The sequence below is a fragment of the Falco cherrug genome, chromosome 4 (genome assembly GCF_023634085.1).
Source record: "Falco cherrug isolate bFalChe1 chromosome 4, bFalChe1.pri, whole genome shotgun sequence".
Taxonomy (NCBI): domain Eukaryota; kingdom Metazoa; phylum Chordata; class Aves; order Falconiformes; family Falconidae; genus Falco; species Falco cherrug.
The window spans coordinates 48,705,302-48,719,034 of NC_073700.1; positions in this window are offsets into that span (position 1 = coordinate 48,705,302).

A 13,733-nucleotide genomic window follows, 5' to 3' on the forward strand; every position below is an offset into this window, starting at 1 on the left:
GGGGAACAGCCTTCCCATCCAAACCACATCCACCTCTTTACCCATCTCTCCATTTCTCCCAATTTCCCCAGTTACTTAAGTCAGTGATGTAACCTCTACCTCCAAATCCAGCACCATTTTACCCCTACCTGGAGGGCCAACATCTACAGAAGGACAGGACACACCATCTCAACTGGTGGCTGAGAAGCCAGGGCAGTGCCCCGGGGAAGTCAGGTTCACCTCCAGCCAGCAGTGTCAGCACCAAGACCCAAAAGGCCCCAGCACCCCCACCATGGGCTCCCATTGCAGCATCCCGTACCCAGCAGAACCTCGCTGTTGGCTTGTGACAGTAACACACATTTCTAACACAGCCCAGTTGTCTGAAGGGAAAAATTCCCAGTGAAAGTGGGATGTAGAGAGGCCAAGAATGTAGGTCGCTCCAAAACAGGATTAGACATTTCTGTGGATGTCAGGAACGGCTAGAGTTAGTACAATTAATGATAACCATCTTGGCTGAGATAGAAACCAAGTGCTGCAGGGCTCTCGGCAACCTTCATCTGCTGGAGACCAAGACAAGAGCATCTCCTCCCTCTCTCCACACACCATGTGTCTCTTCCACTATCCCCTGGTGGAAGGTCCTGGTGGGACCTGGCTCTGCCCCAGCTAAGGAGCTGCTGAGGGGAGCAGAGCAGGGAAGGGGCTGGCTGGGCAGGGGGAGCCAGGATGCAACAAGGGAATATCCACGTTGTGTGCCCTTCCCTTTGAATCCATAGCCTGGGAAACCCAGAAGTGCAAAGCAAAGACAGACGTGCCTCCGTGCCCAGGTAATCGAGCAGCCTCGTTGGAAGCCCCGCAATTTCTAGCACAATCTCAGCACCGTTCAGCCATCTCTCACTCCCCACCTGCGATGATTTAAGAGGGAGGCAGGCAGCACCCCCCACCCCATGGCTGCCCCGCTGGCTCCAGCCCCGGGGGAGCACAGCCAGGGCTGCAGCGCTTCCAGGCATCTCCCAAATTGCTCCCATGTGGGTGCCACGGCTCCAGCAGCCACCCGGAGCCCTAAGTGCTTCCAGGCTGGAGAAGCCCTGGCTGCTGCTTGGCGTCACTCGCACCAGGGAATGGGAGCCAGCGTCTCCCTGCTGCCTGTGCAAGCACACTGCAGATGTCCCAGAGGGAACATTACAGCCTTCAGTTACCCAATTAAAAACGTGTTTGAGGGGATTTGATTACTCAGTTTGACAGAGGGAAAAAAACCCTCCGGGTCCTGGCAACACTGAGGATTTACGAGCCAGGGCTTTGCTTCAGGTCACTCCGCTTGATCTATGTAGCAAAGGAGTGAAAAAAAACCCCAAAAACCAGGGAGCAATAGTGTCTGCATTCCTGCTGCTTGAATCAGACGTCTTTCCTGGCAGCTCCAGCCCACCCTGGCTCCAGGGACTCAGGGAAGGTGCAGCAGTGGGCAGGATGCACCGGAGCAGGTCATCTCTGACATCCAGCACCAAGGAGTGCCTGTGGCATCCCAGAGAGCCACATCCTAAATCAGCTCTGCTCGCCCACCCCATCCCTCAGGCAGGAGGTGATCAGAGGTGTAAATGCTTCCCCATCACTTGCAAACACCATCTAGGGATCTTGGAATCATGGAGTCATCTAGGTTGGAAAAGACCTTTAAGGACATTGAGCCCAACCTTTAACATAGCACGTGGTGAAAGCTTTCCTCCCAGTTTGTAAGGGCAGAACCTGCCTTCTTTCCGCTCCAGGGTAAACACAGGCCTGGCACTAACCCTGCTGTGTGGCTGGGACGCCTGCTTCTTGGGTACCCCCTGGCTCCCTTCCCTTCATTTCCCTATAAAAGCATCACCTTCAGGTTGGGAAATGAGGGAAGACAAATCTCACAGCCGTCTGCCTTATTGCAGCGTGTGAACAGCATCCAGAAACGCCTCCAGACAAGATGATTACTAACAAGGGATTTGGGATCACGTATATTTATTGCCACAGCAGCGAATAGGAGACATGTGGCTACCAAACCCCAACGCGGGCTCAGAGGAAGGCAGCCCAGGGCTGAGCATCTCCCTCAGAGCCAAGCATCTCCCTCAGGGCCCCCAAGCATCCTTCTTCTCACCCTCCTCACCTGCCTCAGCCCCGCAGTCAAGGACAAGGTGCCGAATTCACTGTGCTCCCACCTCGTTCCTCACTTGCCTTCGTGCACAACACCAAAGTGGCCGGTGTTTCTTTTCAAGGCAATATTAAAATGAAAGGAGAAAAGTTATAAGTTATTTCAGAGGTCTTTGCTTCAAAACTATACAACCCAAATCTACACACCAAAGCCATAAATGTTCCTTTTACTGCGCGCACAGAATAACCCACTGCAATATGATTCCTCTAAATTTATGGTTCTTCCAGAGCTATTAACTCAGCCCAGGTCTTTTCTTCTTTCTTTCCACCTCCCCTCCTCTCACTTTAAGTCAAATAATTCATAAAAACTTCACACTGGGGCGTACTTTATGGGCATTATTATGATCACTTGAATGTGGAAACGCCTGTGAAACTATTACAATAGTTTTAATACACCACAGACTCCCCAGCGGTACAGAGAGCAAGGTACAAAGCGGCTTCATCACACACCGAAGGGAAGAGCTCTCTTGAGAGGCCATTTGTTTGGCCAAACGATTGGGATCCTGTAGCCCATACACGTCTCTGGATTGAGTCAATGACAACACCTGGGGCAAGTTTTAGTTTGCCACACGCCAGCTCAGGAGGGTTACATGCATCACTGGCCAGTGAGTTGTGGCTTAGGTCCACAAGTCTCCCATACAATTTTCAGATCCAAACCCAGAAAAAAGTAAAAAAAAAAAAAAAAAAAGGAAAAGGAAAAGGACCAGAGCTGCATCGGCAGGGCCACAATAAACACATTTGGAAGAACACTCCTTGGAATCTAGGCACGCAGAGAGGCCCAGGTAAGCCAAATTGCCCTCACCACAAAGCCACCATCATTTTCTGCCACCCCTGCACACATCCAGGACGGCACTCTGCTGGAAGCCAGAAACCCAGAGTCACGGGGCTGTGTCCCCCCAAAGACACAGCTGAAAACGATTGGCTTTGTTAATGGGAAGTGGCAGAACACTATGGCTATTAAACTACACCGAGGTGGAAATAGGAACTCACCAAAATGAAACATATTTTCCAGGATCGCTGAGCCATACAGGGTCTTTCCTCAGGGTAGCTCAAGGAAGGGGCTTTGCACATGCTTCTGCATCCTGCATTTCTCTTCCTCATTCTCCCATGTAAAATGGATCACTGGAAGCAACCATGGCCCAGAAACTGTAAAGCCAAAAATCGGTGGGAGCATGTTTGAATTCCCCAAGAGGGGCTGTAGGACGACAACCCTTCCAGCACCCAAAACCGGCTGCCCCGTGACCTTTTCCCCAAGACCACCCAGAGAGAGGTGCAAAAAGAACCCACAAGTCCTGTCTGCCTCTGAACCACCGCTGCTCCCCAGGAAATCAGTCTTTTTCTCTTGTAAAGAACTCCTACAGTAATTGCCTTCATATCTCAAAGGTGTCTTACAGCCACAGAGGTGCAAATATTTATCCATACTTGGAATTGCAGAGTGAAGCCTAACTAAGTGTTCCCAGACACTTCAGCAATTGTTGTTTTAAGACCTGAACCATAGACACCTGGCTGGAATTAATCAGCAGATGTGAACAAGGAGGCAGAGCAAAGCCCTTATTAACCCTTCACACATCAATGTCAAGGTCACAGGGTGTTTCACTGGGGCAGCCTGTACCTAGATGTCAGCTGTCAACAGCCTGGGAATCCCAAAGCAAGGAATGTCCTCCACCAATCAGGGCACAAACTGGTAGCAAAATTTATCATGCTCCTGTCACCACTTGAAGACTTGCTGTGCTGAGGCACTCACTTGTGAGTAGCAGCAATAATAAATGTTTATTACTAGACAATAAAACACAAGAGCAAACTACCTTCTGTATGGGCTCTGTCTAAAATCAATAGTTTAAGCATCTTTTTAAGGGAAAGCATTCACTTTGCACCACGTGGTTTCAAGTAGTTCACATCATCAGCCGCTCCTCATCAGGATCAAAAATCCAAGCACAGACCTGGGAAACACCCACAGCCTCCCCCATTCCAGCTCCTCTCCAATGCACTGGCTGATCCCCCTCCCATGGCAGTCGACCAAGCCACACCATCCCGATCTCAAGCCTCCAAAAAATACACAGCATCAATGACTTCTCCAAAGCCACTGTCCTGGGAGGGTTGGGACAAGGCCATGCCCCTGTGACTCCAGCCAGGGTGAATTCCCTGGTACCCCCTATCCAAATGCCTTCATTCCCATCGGTTCCTTTCCAGGCAGGGACAAACGTCAATGAAGCTAAGAAGAAATGTTGGCACAATGTTCTTTCTCCCCTGCGTGGGGGAAGGAATTGGCCCACAATCAAATGCAACCTGAAACGAGAAGGCAGCTCCCTCAGTGGCTGTGATGCTGGGTACCAGGACAAGCCCAGCTAAACGTGGCTCAATACAAAGCTGGAGCAGAGTGAGGTCCCAAGGCAGGACCCATCAACGCAACTGAGCAGGTTTCTGTGAGGTCTTCACACCTCCTCCATGGTGGAACAGGCTGTGCTTTTATGTTCAGCTAAACCTCCCAGTGAGACGCCCAAGCCGAGGCACTGTGGTGTTTATCTCACCGCTAACCCATAAAGACCCCGGGGGGGCCTGGCTGGTGCTGATAAACTACATCAAGATGAAAAGACAGACCACATCTGCCCCAGCCCGCTTCGTTGCGAGACGTCTGGTGATGGAAAGCTCACCTGCTTCGAAACGGAGCCCAGAGGCGGGCAGGTGCGAAGCCTTCCTCTGCAGCCAACGTGCCGCAGAGCTCACCCTGCCAACCCATCATGTGTGGCTTCCTTGGGGTGGGGGATATTTCTAAGCAGATTATAAACCTCTGCATGAAACCCACCAGTCAATCCGTTTGAATTATCTTCCGTCCTCCCCACAAAGCGTGAGAGAGAAGATCTGTTTTCTCTGCTGCTGACCCATGACACCCCTCTGCTGCTAAGCAGTTCTGACTGTGGAAAGTGGACCTTCATGCAGAACAATAAAAAAAAAAAAAACACCACTAAAAAGAATCCACAACCTTATATTTTAAAGCAGAGGAGAAAAACCTTCCTGGCTGTCTCACTGTAGGTGTTAGCCCATGGCCAGCTACAGAGAGCTGCATTCTTGACTGATGTTGGTTTTCATGGCCCATTTGCTTGTTTGCTTCCATTTCCCTTCCTTGACACTCCATGAGCTGGCAAACCGTAGAGACGCTTTCCTGTAAGCTTGCTGGCAGGCTGGGAGCCGTTTCATATGGAGGGTGAGAGCAGGGGAGGAGGGTGCAGGGACCAAGGGAAGGGGAGAAGCAGAAGAGCAAGGGCACAGTAGGGAGAGGGGAGGTCAGAGGATGAGGGCAAGGGAAGGTTTGGAGAGAAATTAATGACAAGGGGCTGAGCTGGGAAGAGGAAGCAGGTGGGATGGAGAAAGGGTCAGTTTCAGCCATCCATCTCCCTTCCCCCACACCTGTGCCTGAGCAGGATCAGGCCCTTCTTCCCTTCTCATTCAGTGCGGAGATGGAAACAGCTTGGGCTTCCTTTCCATCTATAGAGCAGGTCTGAAAAACAGCCTCACTGGTCCACAGCTCAGCCAGCAGCGGAGTCCAGCATCAGCTCCCTGGAGAGGCAGCTGGTGCCAAAGCAGCAGAAAATGAAAAACAAGAGTCAGGGTCCTCACAGGGACCACCCCACCAGGTCGGGCCACGGGCTCAGTTTCCCTCGTAGCTTCCCTTTAACAGCGACCATAAGAGGATGCCCGGAGACATGTAAGAACAAGGCAAACGTATAGGATACTACTCCAAGTCCTCTCCCTGTCTCCAGCTGTTTCCAACTGAAAGGAACTCTTGAGCCAGCTGTACTTAGTAACCCCTCAGCAATTTCTCCTACATGCAATTGCCCAGTCTCCTCTCAAACCCATATAAACTTTTTAGTATCCACAGGCTCCTTTGACAACAAGGTCACGGGGCAAGATCCAGCGCTGTCTGTTGACATTGCTCCCTCCAGCTTGAGAGGACTCTCCTGCCTGTCGGTGAGGTCAGACAGCATCACATCCTCTGTTCTTCAGACCACGTAACCTTTGAGCAGCTGCCCAGGCCATCAGATGCTGCCTCCCTCTCCAGCCAGGCACTAGGAAATGAACAAAGACCACAAGAGTCATCCTGGAGAAGCTAAAAAAACAAGGAACTTCCAAAATCCGCATCCTGCTGCACTTGAACAAAGAAAGTCCCACCCGGCCAAGCAGGTGTGAATGCAGCCAAGGACCAGGATGCTTTTCACCATGGCTACCTCGACACTAAACAATCCACTCCCCAAGCCATGGCCAGCCCCAGTTCAGGGAAAAAAGGGAAAAAAAACCAAAAAGGCAGGTCACTGGACAGCACTGTTTATGCCTTTCTGCCTGTTTTTGTACCCAGGGAAGTCAAACAGGCAATCAGAGGAGGGATGATTTGCTGCTAATCACCAGGGAGGAGGGTGTGGGTGAAATTTTCCTGTTTATGAGATGTAAACAGGCCCTGCAGAGCAGGTCAGGCCATGTGATGCCCTCTTATCACGAGCCATTTCATTTGGCATAAACACCAGCCCCCAGGTCGGGGCCATAATCTCTCCCAGATGCTTTTGTCCATGGGCTTGATCTAAGGCTTCAGATGTGGGGTGGGGACTGAGGAAACCCCCGCCCGCTGCCCTCCCTCTCCAGCATCTCTTTTCCACCCCAAGACTTATTTCTCTGGCGCAGGAGGTGGGAGAGGGGTGCCCACAGGAGGTGGGCACTGCAGCCAGCGAGGCTTTGCCCAGCTGCAGAGCCTGGGGAGGGGGCTAGGCCAGGGGCTGCTGCCCTGAAGAGTCCCTTGGGATGCAGCCACAAGCCCTCAGCCTGTCAGGGAGTTTAACCCAACCTGTCAGTCAAGGTCTCCCTTTCTCAGGCTCCATCCCCATCGCAAATGAACTTGTCTCACAAAGCCCAGTCTAAGGTGACAAGTGTTTATACAGGACTAACAAGCGTCTCCGTCCCCAGGGACATCAGGGATGGCTCAGGCGCCGAGGTGCAGGCACGCATGCTGTTTCCCTTGCCACGGGCAGGCTTGCAAGGAACTGCAGCCCAAGCACAGGGAGCAGCCTGGCATGCTTTGGGCTCTGCTCCTGCATGGGGCAGGAGCTGCAGGTGCCTCTCCATCGGGGATGGCTGGTCCAGCAGCCAGGCTCTCGGCTCCTGTGCAAGAACCACACACCACCCTCCCAGGACCAACCACCAGGTCAGCAAGCAACCACAGGATGCTTGCCTTCATGGCTTAGCCATGCAAACCACCTCCTGAGAAAGAAAAGCACCGTCTCCTCATTAAATGCCTTAAATAGACCAGGATTTGCGTAGGAAAGTGCCAGCCTCTCCGTCAGGCCTCTCCATGCTACACCACAAATATCTCGTGCAACTCTCTCCACCTCTCCAAGGAGCCCAGCCTTGGCTCTGCTGGATTCGCCTCCCTGAGCCTCTCTGGAGAGGTTCGAGAGCCACGCAGAGCAAGGGGGCCCGTAAGCAAACCCTGCGACGCTGGGTTGGGGCCACGCATTCCTGACAGCCGCCTCTGCCCACGCAGGGGCTCCTTCCAGCCAAGTCCTGAGGGCCCCATAACCTGGCAGCCTCCTCGGAGCAGACGTGCGCTACCCCATCCCACACAGCCCTGGCTGAGCTCCGCTACAAGGCGCTGTCTTCCATGGGGAACCTGCAGCCAGGGAGGAGCTGGCCTCCCCACTCGCCCCCCTACGTGTCCCCCCTGCCCTGGTGGGATCCAGCAGCACCAATCCCCCCTGTACCCCAGGTTGGCCCCAGCAACGGTGGCCAAGACAACAGCTTCATAGGAGAGGAGGAAAGGTGCTGCCAGCACGGGCTCAGTTGGGAATCATGATGCCTTTGGTTTCCAGAAATATTTGGGCACTTATCTCCCTTGTCTCCTGGGAGATGCATAACTTTACCAGTGCAGCTGGTGCCCACTTAAATGGATTCTACCTTCTCCGAACTGCTCTCATGCCCTCAGGAGCTCCTGGGATTCATGCTCACTCATGCCTCTGGATTTCGAGCAGATCTGGGCTTTGCAAGAGCATGTAGCAGCACCAATACCCTCTGCAAAACAGCGCGCAGGAGGCAGCAGCGAGGAGAAGAAGCAGAGGCTCCCGCTGCTGCAGAGCCTGCACCCAGCACCCTCTGGTCCTCCAGAGGTCCCACCCCTTTGGACCAAATCCTCAGCAGTACCTGGTCCCCCCACACCTGAGGCAAAGGGCCTGATGCCACAGGGATGGGCAGAGATGCGGGAGGCGCAGCGGGGGGTGCAGCGCAGCACCCAGCTTACCCCACACCGGGGCCTGAGCCGGCGCTTTCGCTGGTGACGACTTTCAGCGCTGCCACCCCCGCACTGGGAACTGCAGCAGTCGCCTTATAAAAACCTCAGCTGGAGAAGATGAACCTCCCAAGAGGAGCTGGCAGACTCTGCCAGGAGAGCGCGTAGGGGTTTCCACATTTGTGCCACAGCCTCCAGCTCTGCCAAGACTGAGCGGAGCTCGACAGCATCAGGTGGAGCGTGACCGTGCCCACGGCGAGACCAAGCTGCCCAACACACATCCCAGCGCTCCCCGTGCCGAGCGAAGGAGAATTCAGATTTACATCAACCACTGTCATTCAACAGGAACGACTTCCATCCAACCCCCATTTCAAAGACCTACCAGATCCCAATGCTGCCCCTCCTTCCCCAGCCTCTCTTCTTGGATTCCTATAGGTGAAGCTTAGACCTGTGCAAATACCTGGTTTATCATTTAAAGCTAAAATTAAAAAATTAGAAAGTGGAACATTTTTTCTTTTTAGGTCAACCCAGAATGAAACCTTCCTATTTTTCTCAGCAAAACACTTTTTTTTCCTTAAGTGGAGACAATTAAAACATCTTGTTCTCCCCAAAATAAAATGTTTCTCTGTTTTCAAATGCATGTTTGAAGGCACTTGCGGTCCCCCGCTTTTCTAATTAAAGGCAGGCAAATTTCAAATGGAGAATGTCACAGTGTAATAAAAAGTTAAAGCATTTAATTTCAAGCATATCTTAAACAAAGCCTGCAGATTTTCATCCCCAAAATACTCTTTTCTTTTTTTTTCACTTCAAACTTTGCTTCAAGTTGTAAATAATTTCAAAGGAACAAAAATAACTTTTATTTTCCCTACAAACAAATGTTTCATCTTAATTTCAGCCAGGCTAGCTTAAAGTGATTGGAGCCAGACTCTTCTTGGTGGTGCCCGGTAAACGGACAAGAGGCAAGATCCATGAGCTGAAAGACAGGAAACTCCCTTTAAACAGAAGACAGTTATTGGATTTTATTTTTTTTTTACTGTAAGGGTGGTCAGATGCTGGAGCAGGTGGTGCAGATGGTTGTGGAGTCTCATCCTCAGAGATAATCAAACCCCAAGTGGACACAACCCAGAGCAACCACCTCTGGCTGCTCTGGCTTGGAGCAGGCGGTTGGATTAGACCATCTCCAGAGGCGCCTTCCAGCTTCACCCATCCTCATTATGTCAGATTTTATCACCAACCCACCTGGCCATGCATCCTCACCCTGGGCATTCCCAGGGATACACCAGCCCCACCAGCCCTGCCAAGTCTGACAGTCGAGCAGAGCTTCGTGATAATCCCAGGCTCCAGGTCCTGGGTTTTTTGCAACCAAGCATTTGAAATAAAATGCACATTTCTTACCCTCATAAATGAAGAGAAAACCTGTAACCTCTACCTGACCTGTAAAGAAGGAAAAACAGAAGGCAGGTTTGTAAAAGAGAAAACCACAGAAAACCTCAGGCGTTTCAGAGGAGCCGTCCTGCGAGCAGCTGGTCTGAACACGCCGCATTTCTGCAGACCTGACACCTCCTGCCGGCATCCTCCGTGTCCAGTAAGGTGTAAACTCTGAGGAGCTTCTCCCCACAGTTCAAAACGTCCCATGCCAATGTGGATTGTCTGAAATATTGTACGAGGTTTAGCTTGTGCTGGAGCATCGCGCTCATTAGGGGACCCATTCCTTTCCCATTTCATCAGACCTCGATAGCCCCACAGGCTTGAGCCCACCGTCCCCTTGCACTGAAAATGGGCACCCTCAGCACCCAGCGTGTGCTGGGCACCATCAGCATGTCACCACCATGCAACAGGCTTAGTAAAAATGCCAATGACTTTGGGAAAATTTGGGAAATGCCCAAGCTTGTCAAAAAGGAGGGGAAAGAGAACAGCCTCTGGACATTTCTCATTTTTGAGTGTCTGGGTCTGTTGTCATCTCCATGTAAAGACCCCTGACGGGGTCAGGGAACAGGAGTGTGCACGGAGAGAGAGGAGAGTATGGAAATCTCACACCCCATTTATCCCCTGGACCTCCCTCTCTGGGATGCTCTGCCAGCTTCAAACATTTTAACATCCTGGCCGTTAAGAAAGACATTTTAAACACCTTAAATTTCAACCAGAAGCCCAGAACCCACACAGACGTGTGTGCAAACGCTGCATGTGTGCAGCGTGCGAACAAGCCGTAGCCCTGGGGGGCGGAGATGGTGCTGAGCCCTCGGCTCCAGCAGCCTGTCCTCGCCAGAATTTGGGGAGGGTTTGCGTTTAGCCACCAGTAAAGCCCCAGAGCCCCAGTTCACCCAGTGCGTACCTCTTACTTCTCTGCTTTGCAAAGGTCCTTGCTCCAGCGGCAGCACCTTTGCAATATCGGCTTTTGGAAACAGCATCTCAGCCCGTCTTTAAAGCGCCAGCAGGCGCAGGCTGGGGCTGGCAGCACCTTTTCTGGTTTTCCCTTTGGAGAAAGGCCCCGGGAGGCTGCCAGGTGCTGGCCCCAGCCATCTCCTGGTGCAAAGTGACCTCTGCAGCCCGTTCCCTGCAGCTCAGCCCCAGCACGGGATTCCCGCGGGCGGGGGGGATCCACCGCCCCCCCGTGGCAGATCCCAGATCAGGCTTCTGCCTGCGACCCACCAGTGCACAGGAAACAGTCGGATTCGTTGCGGTAACAACAGCAGCACTTTGGAACAAGCCAGTAATTTCAGTCACGGGTTCATACAGGTAGGAAATTAATCTGGAGCCTCCGGGCTGCTGGTGACCTGCGGGATTGCAGAAAGTCCCCATCAGCACAAGCTCTTGCTGCCTAAAAATAAGCATCAAGTTCAAGAAAATAAAAGGAAGATGCTCACATTAGAGTCGGTGTCTTTCCAAAAGTGACACACCGTCCTTTTCTCCAACTCATGTGAGTATTTGGCTCACAGACTGAAAAAAAAAACCCCACTATCAACAGAAAAACACCTTATTCCAGGTGAGAGGAGCATGTGGAGATAGGCGAAAGGAGGGAAGAGAGTAGAAGGTGCATAGGAAAACAGCCAGCACCAGGCAGGACCTGATCCTGCACAACCCATTCCCCTGCCTTGCTGCCGCCTCCTCCAAACTGGCAGGACCTGGGCTCAGCGCCGGAGAATTCCCAGAGGAACCGCAGTGCTGGAAAACCAACTTGGTGCAGTGTCCACTTCATACAGCCCAGAATACTTAAAGAAAACGGAGTCCCAACAAAACCTGGGAAGCAGAGGTGGGCTCACCCAGCCCATCAGTGAGCGGGGTTGCCCCCATGGGTGCTGGGGTTGGGGAGCAGCACCCCGGCCCCCAGCCCTGGAGCCGCAGCCGGTAGGTGGCATTCACATGCTGCCGTATGTCATCGTGTGCTCCCGGGCTTCAGCTGCCTTGGAAAACACGAGAACAATTCTCATATAAAAATGAAGGTAAAAGGCAAATATTCACCTTAGCCAGGGATGGCCCTGTGGACTTTGACAATTAACTTTGGAGCCATCAAAAGTTACAGACCTCCTGGCATCTCCTTCTGTCTCTACGAATCTCCTGTTTCTAATACATAGCACACACAAAGAAATACAATGCATCCCTAAAGCATCCATAAGTATCTTGTGTATCCTGGACCTCAGGGATGCCCAGAATGTGAGATGCAAGCCAGGGATACCCCACCTCAAGGCTGACCGTACACGTGGCTAGGAGCTGCCAGTGTTTGGCTAGCACTGATGTGTGTTGCTTGCTTTATGGTGACATCCACTGGATTGAGGAAATACTGCCCTCAGCACCTCATCCTGCAGGAGCCGCTCATCCTAAAAGAACAACAATGTCTGCAGAAAGCTACGGCACTTGGGTTTGTAAGGGCTGGGCACACGCCACCTCCCCATTGAGGTACCGGCGCACGTCTGTGTGGGTTCTGGGCATCTGGTTGAAATTTAAGGTGTTTAAAATGTCTTTCTTAACAGCCAGGGCGTTAAAATGTTTGAAGCTGGCAGAGCATCCCAGAGAGGGAGGTCCAGGGGATAAATGGGGTGTGAGATTTCCATACTCTCCTCTCTCTCCGTGCACACTCCTGTTCCCTGACCCCGTCAGGGGTCTTTACATGGAGATGACAACAGACCCAGACACTCTCCAAAAGCCCAGATGAGAAATATCCAGAGGCGGTTGCCAGCATGTGGGACATGTGAGCACCCAGCAAGGACGTACGGTTACAGGAGGAGGATGGAATGGGTGAAGTGATGGGAGAAGCATGGTGTGGCCCAGCCCGGAGTGCGCCTTGTGAAACTGTGACTTGACTTGTCAGCACAGCACATCAGCCCTTCTCCTGAACCCGCAAGCTTCGGCTGGCACTGCTGGAGAGCCCTTGCACTGTGCCGAGACTGCACGAGAGGGCTGCATGACAGCCAGGACCAAGACAGGACTCCACTCTTACCATAACAGAAAGAGGGGTGCAATAGGTAGACTCCGGCTTCCAGCACACAGCACTCCACCACCTCCCCACCTGCCTTGACCCCCAGATCACCGCAGCTCCTCTTCCCACAGAGCAGCCCTGAAAAGAAAAATCAAATGCATCATTAGCAGAGGGTAACAGGAAAATCCCAGGGCAGCAGGCACAGGCTGACTTCACAGTCCTGCTCTGTCAGTGATATAATCGATGTCCTCCCTCCGACCATTTCTGTTATGACTCAGAAGACAAACCCTCACTCTTCCTTCACTGGCGTAGCTAAAGCCAGAGCTACCTTCATCTTTGCACAGCACCAAGCATGCTGGCCGCTCGATGCACGCATGAGGGGGACTTGTGACTGCAGACATCGTCAAACTAACTCTGCCTCTAGCAGAGGCTCTGGCCTGAGCTGGAGGGGAGGCTGCTTGCTGGAGCTCAGGAATCAGAAGCAGGCGTGGGAGCCCGAGGCTGGAGCAGGTGAAAAATCACTGCTTCTTCATTTACTTCTAGGTTTGCAAAGGAACCGAGCAAAGGTGTCAGGCTCTGATGCAGTTGCAGACGCCCTGGAAGCAAGGAACAGGAGTTGATCTCCCAGTGCAAGAATGACCATCTGTCAGGTCTGTCTGTACAGCCCCGGCACCAGAAGTGAGACCAGTGCCTAAGGTTTAGGTTACAAACAAGTTTTGCATGTGCAAGGCAAGATGGACCATTAAATCCTGCATCCTAGCACACGCGGAGGCCACCTTCTACTTTCTCAGTGAATGATACACTGTGTTAAAAAGCCCTCCCCTTCTCACCCACCCCTCCCCAGCTCCCACGCCTCCTCTAGGACCAGATCCTGCTGGATGACGGGCATCCCTGGCTCCCACT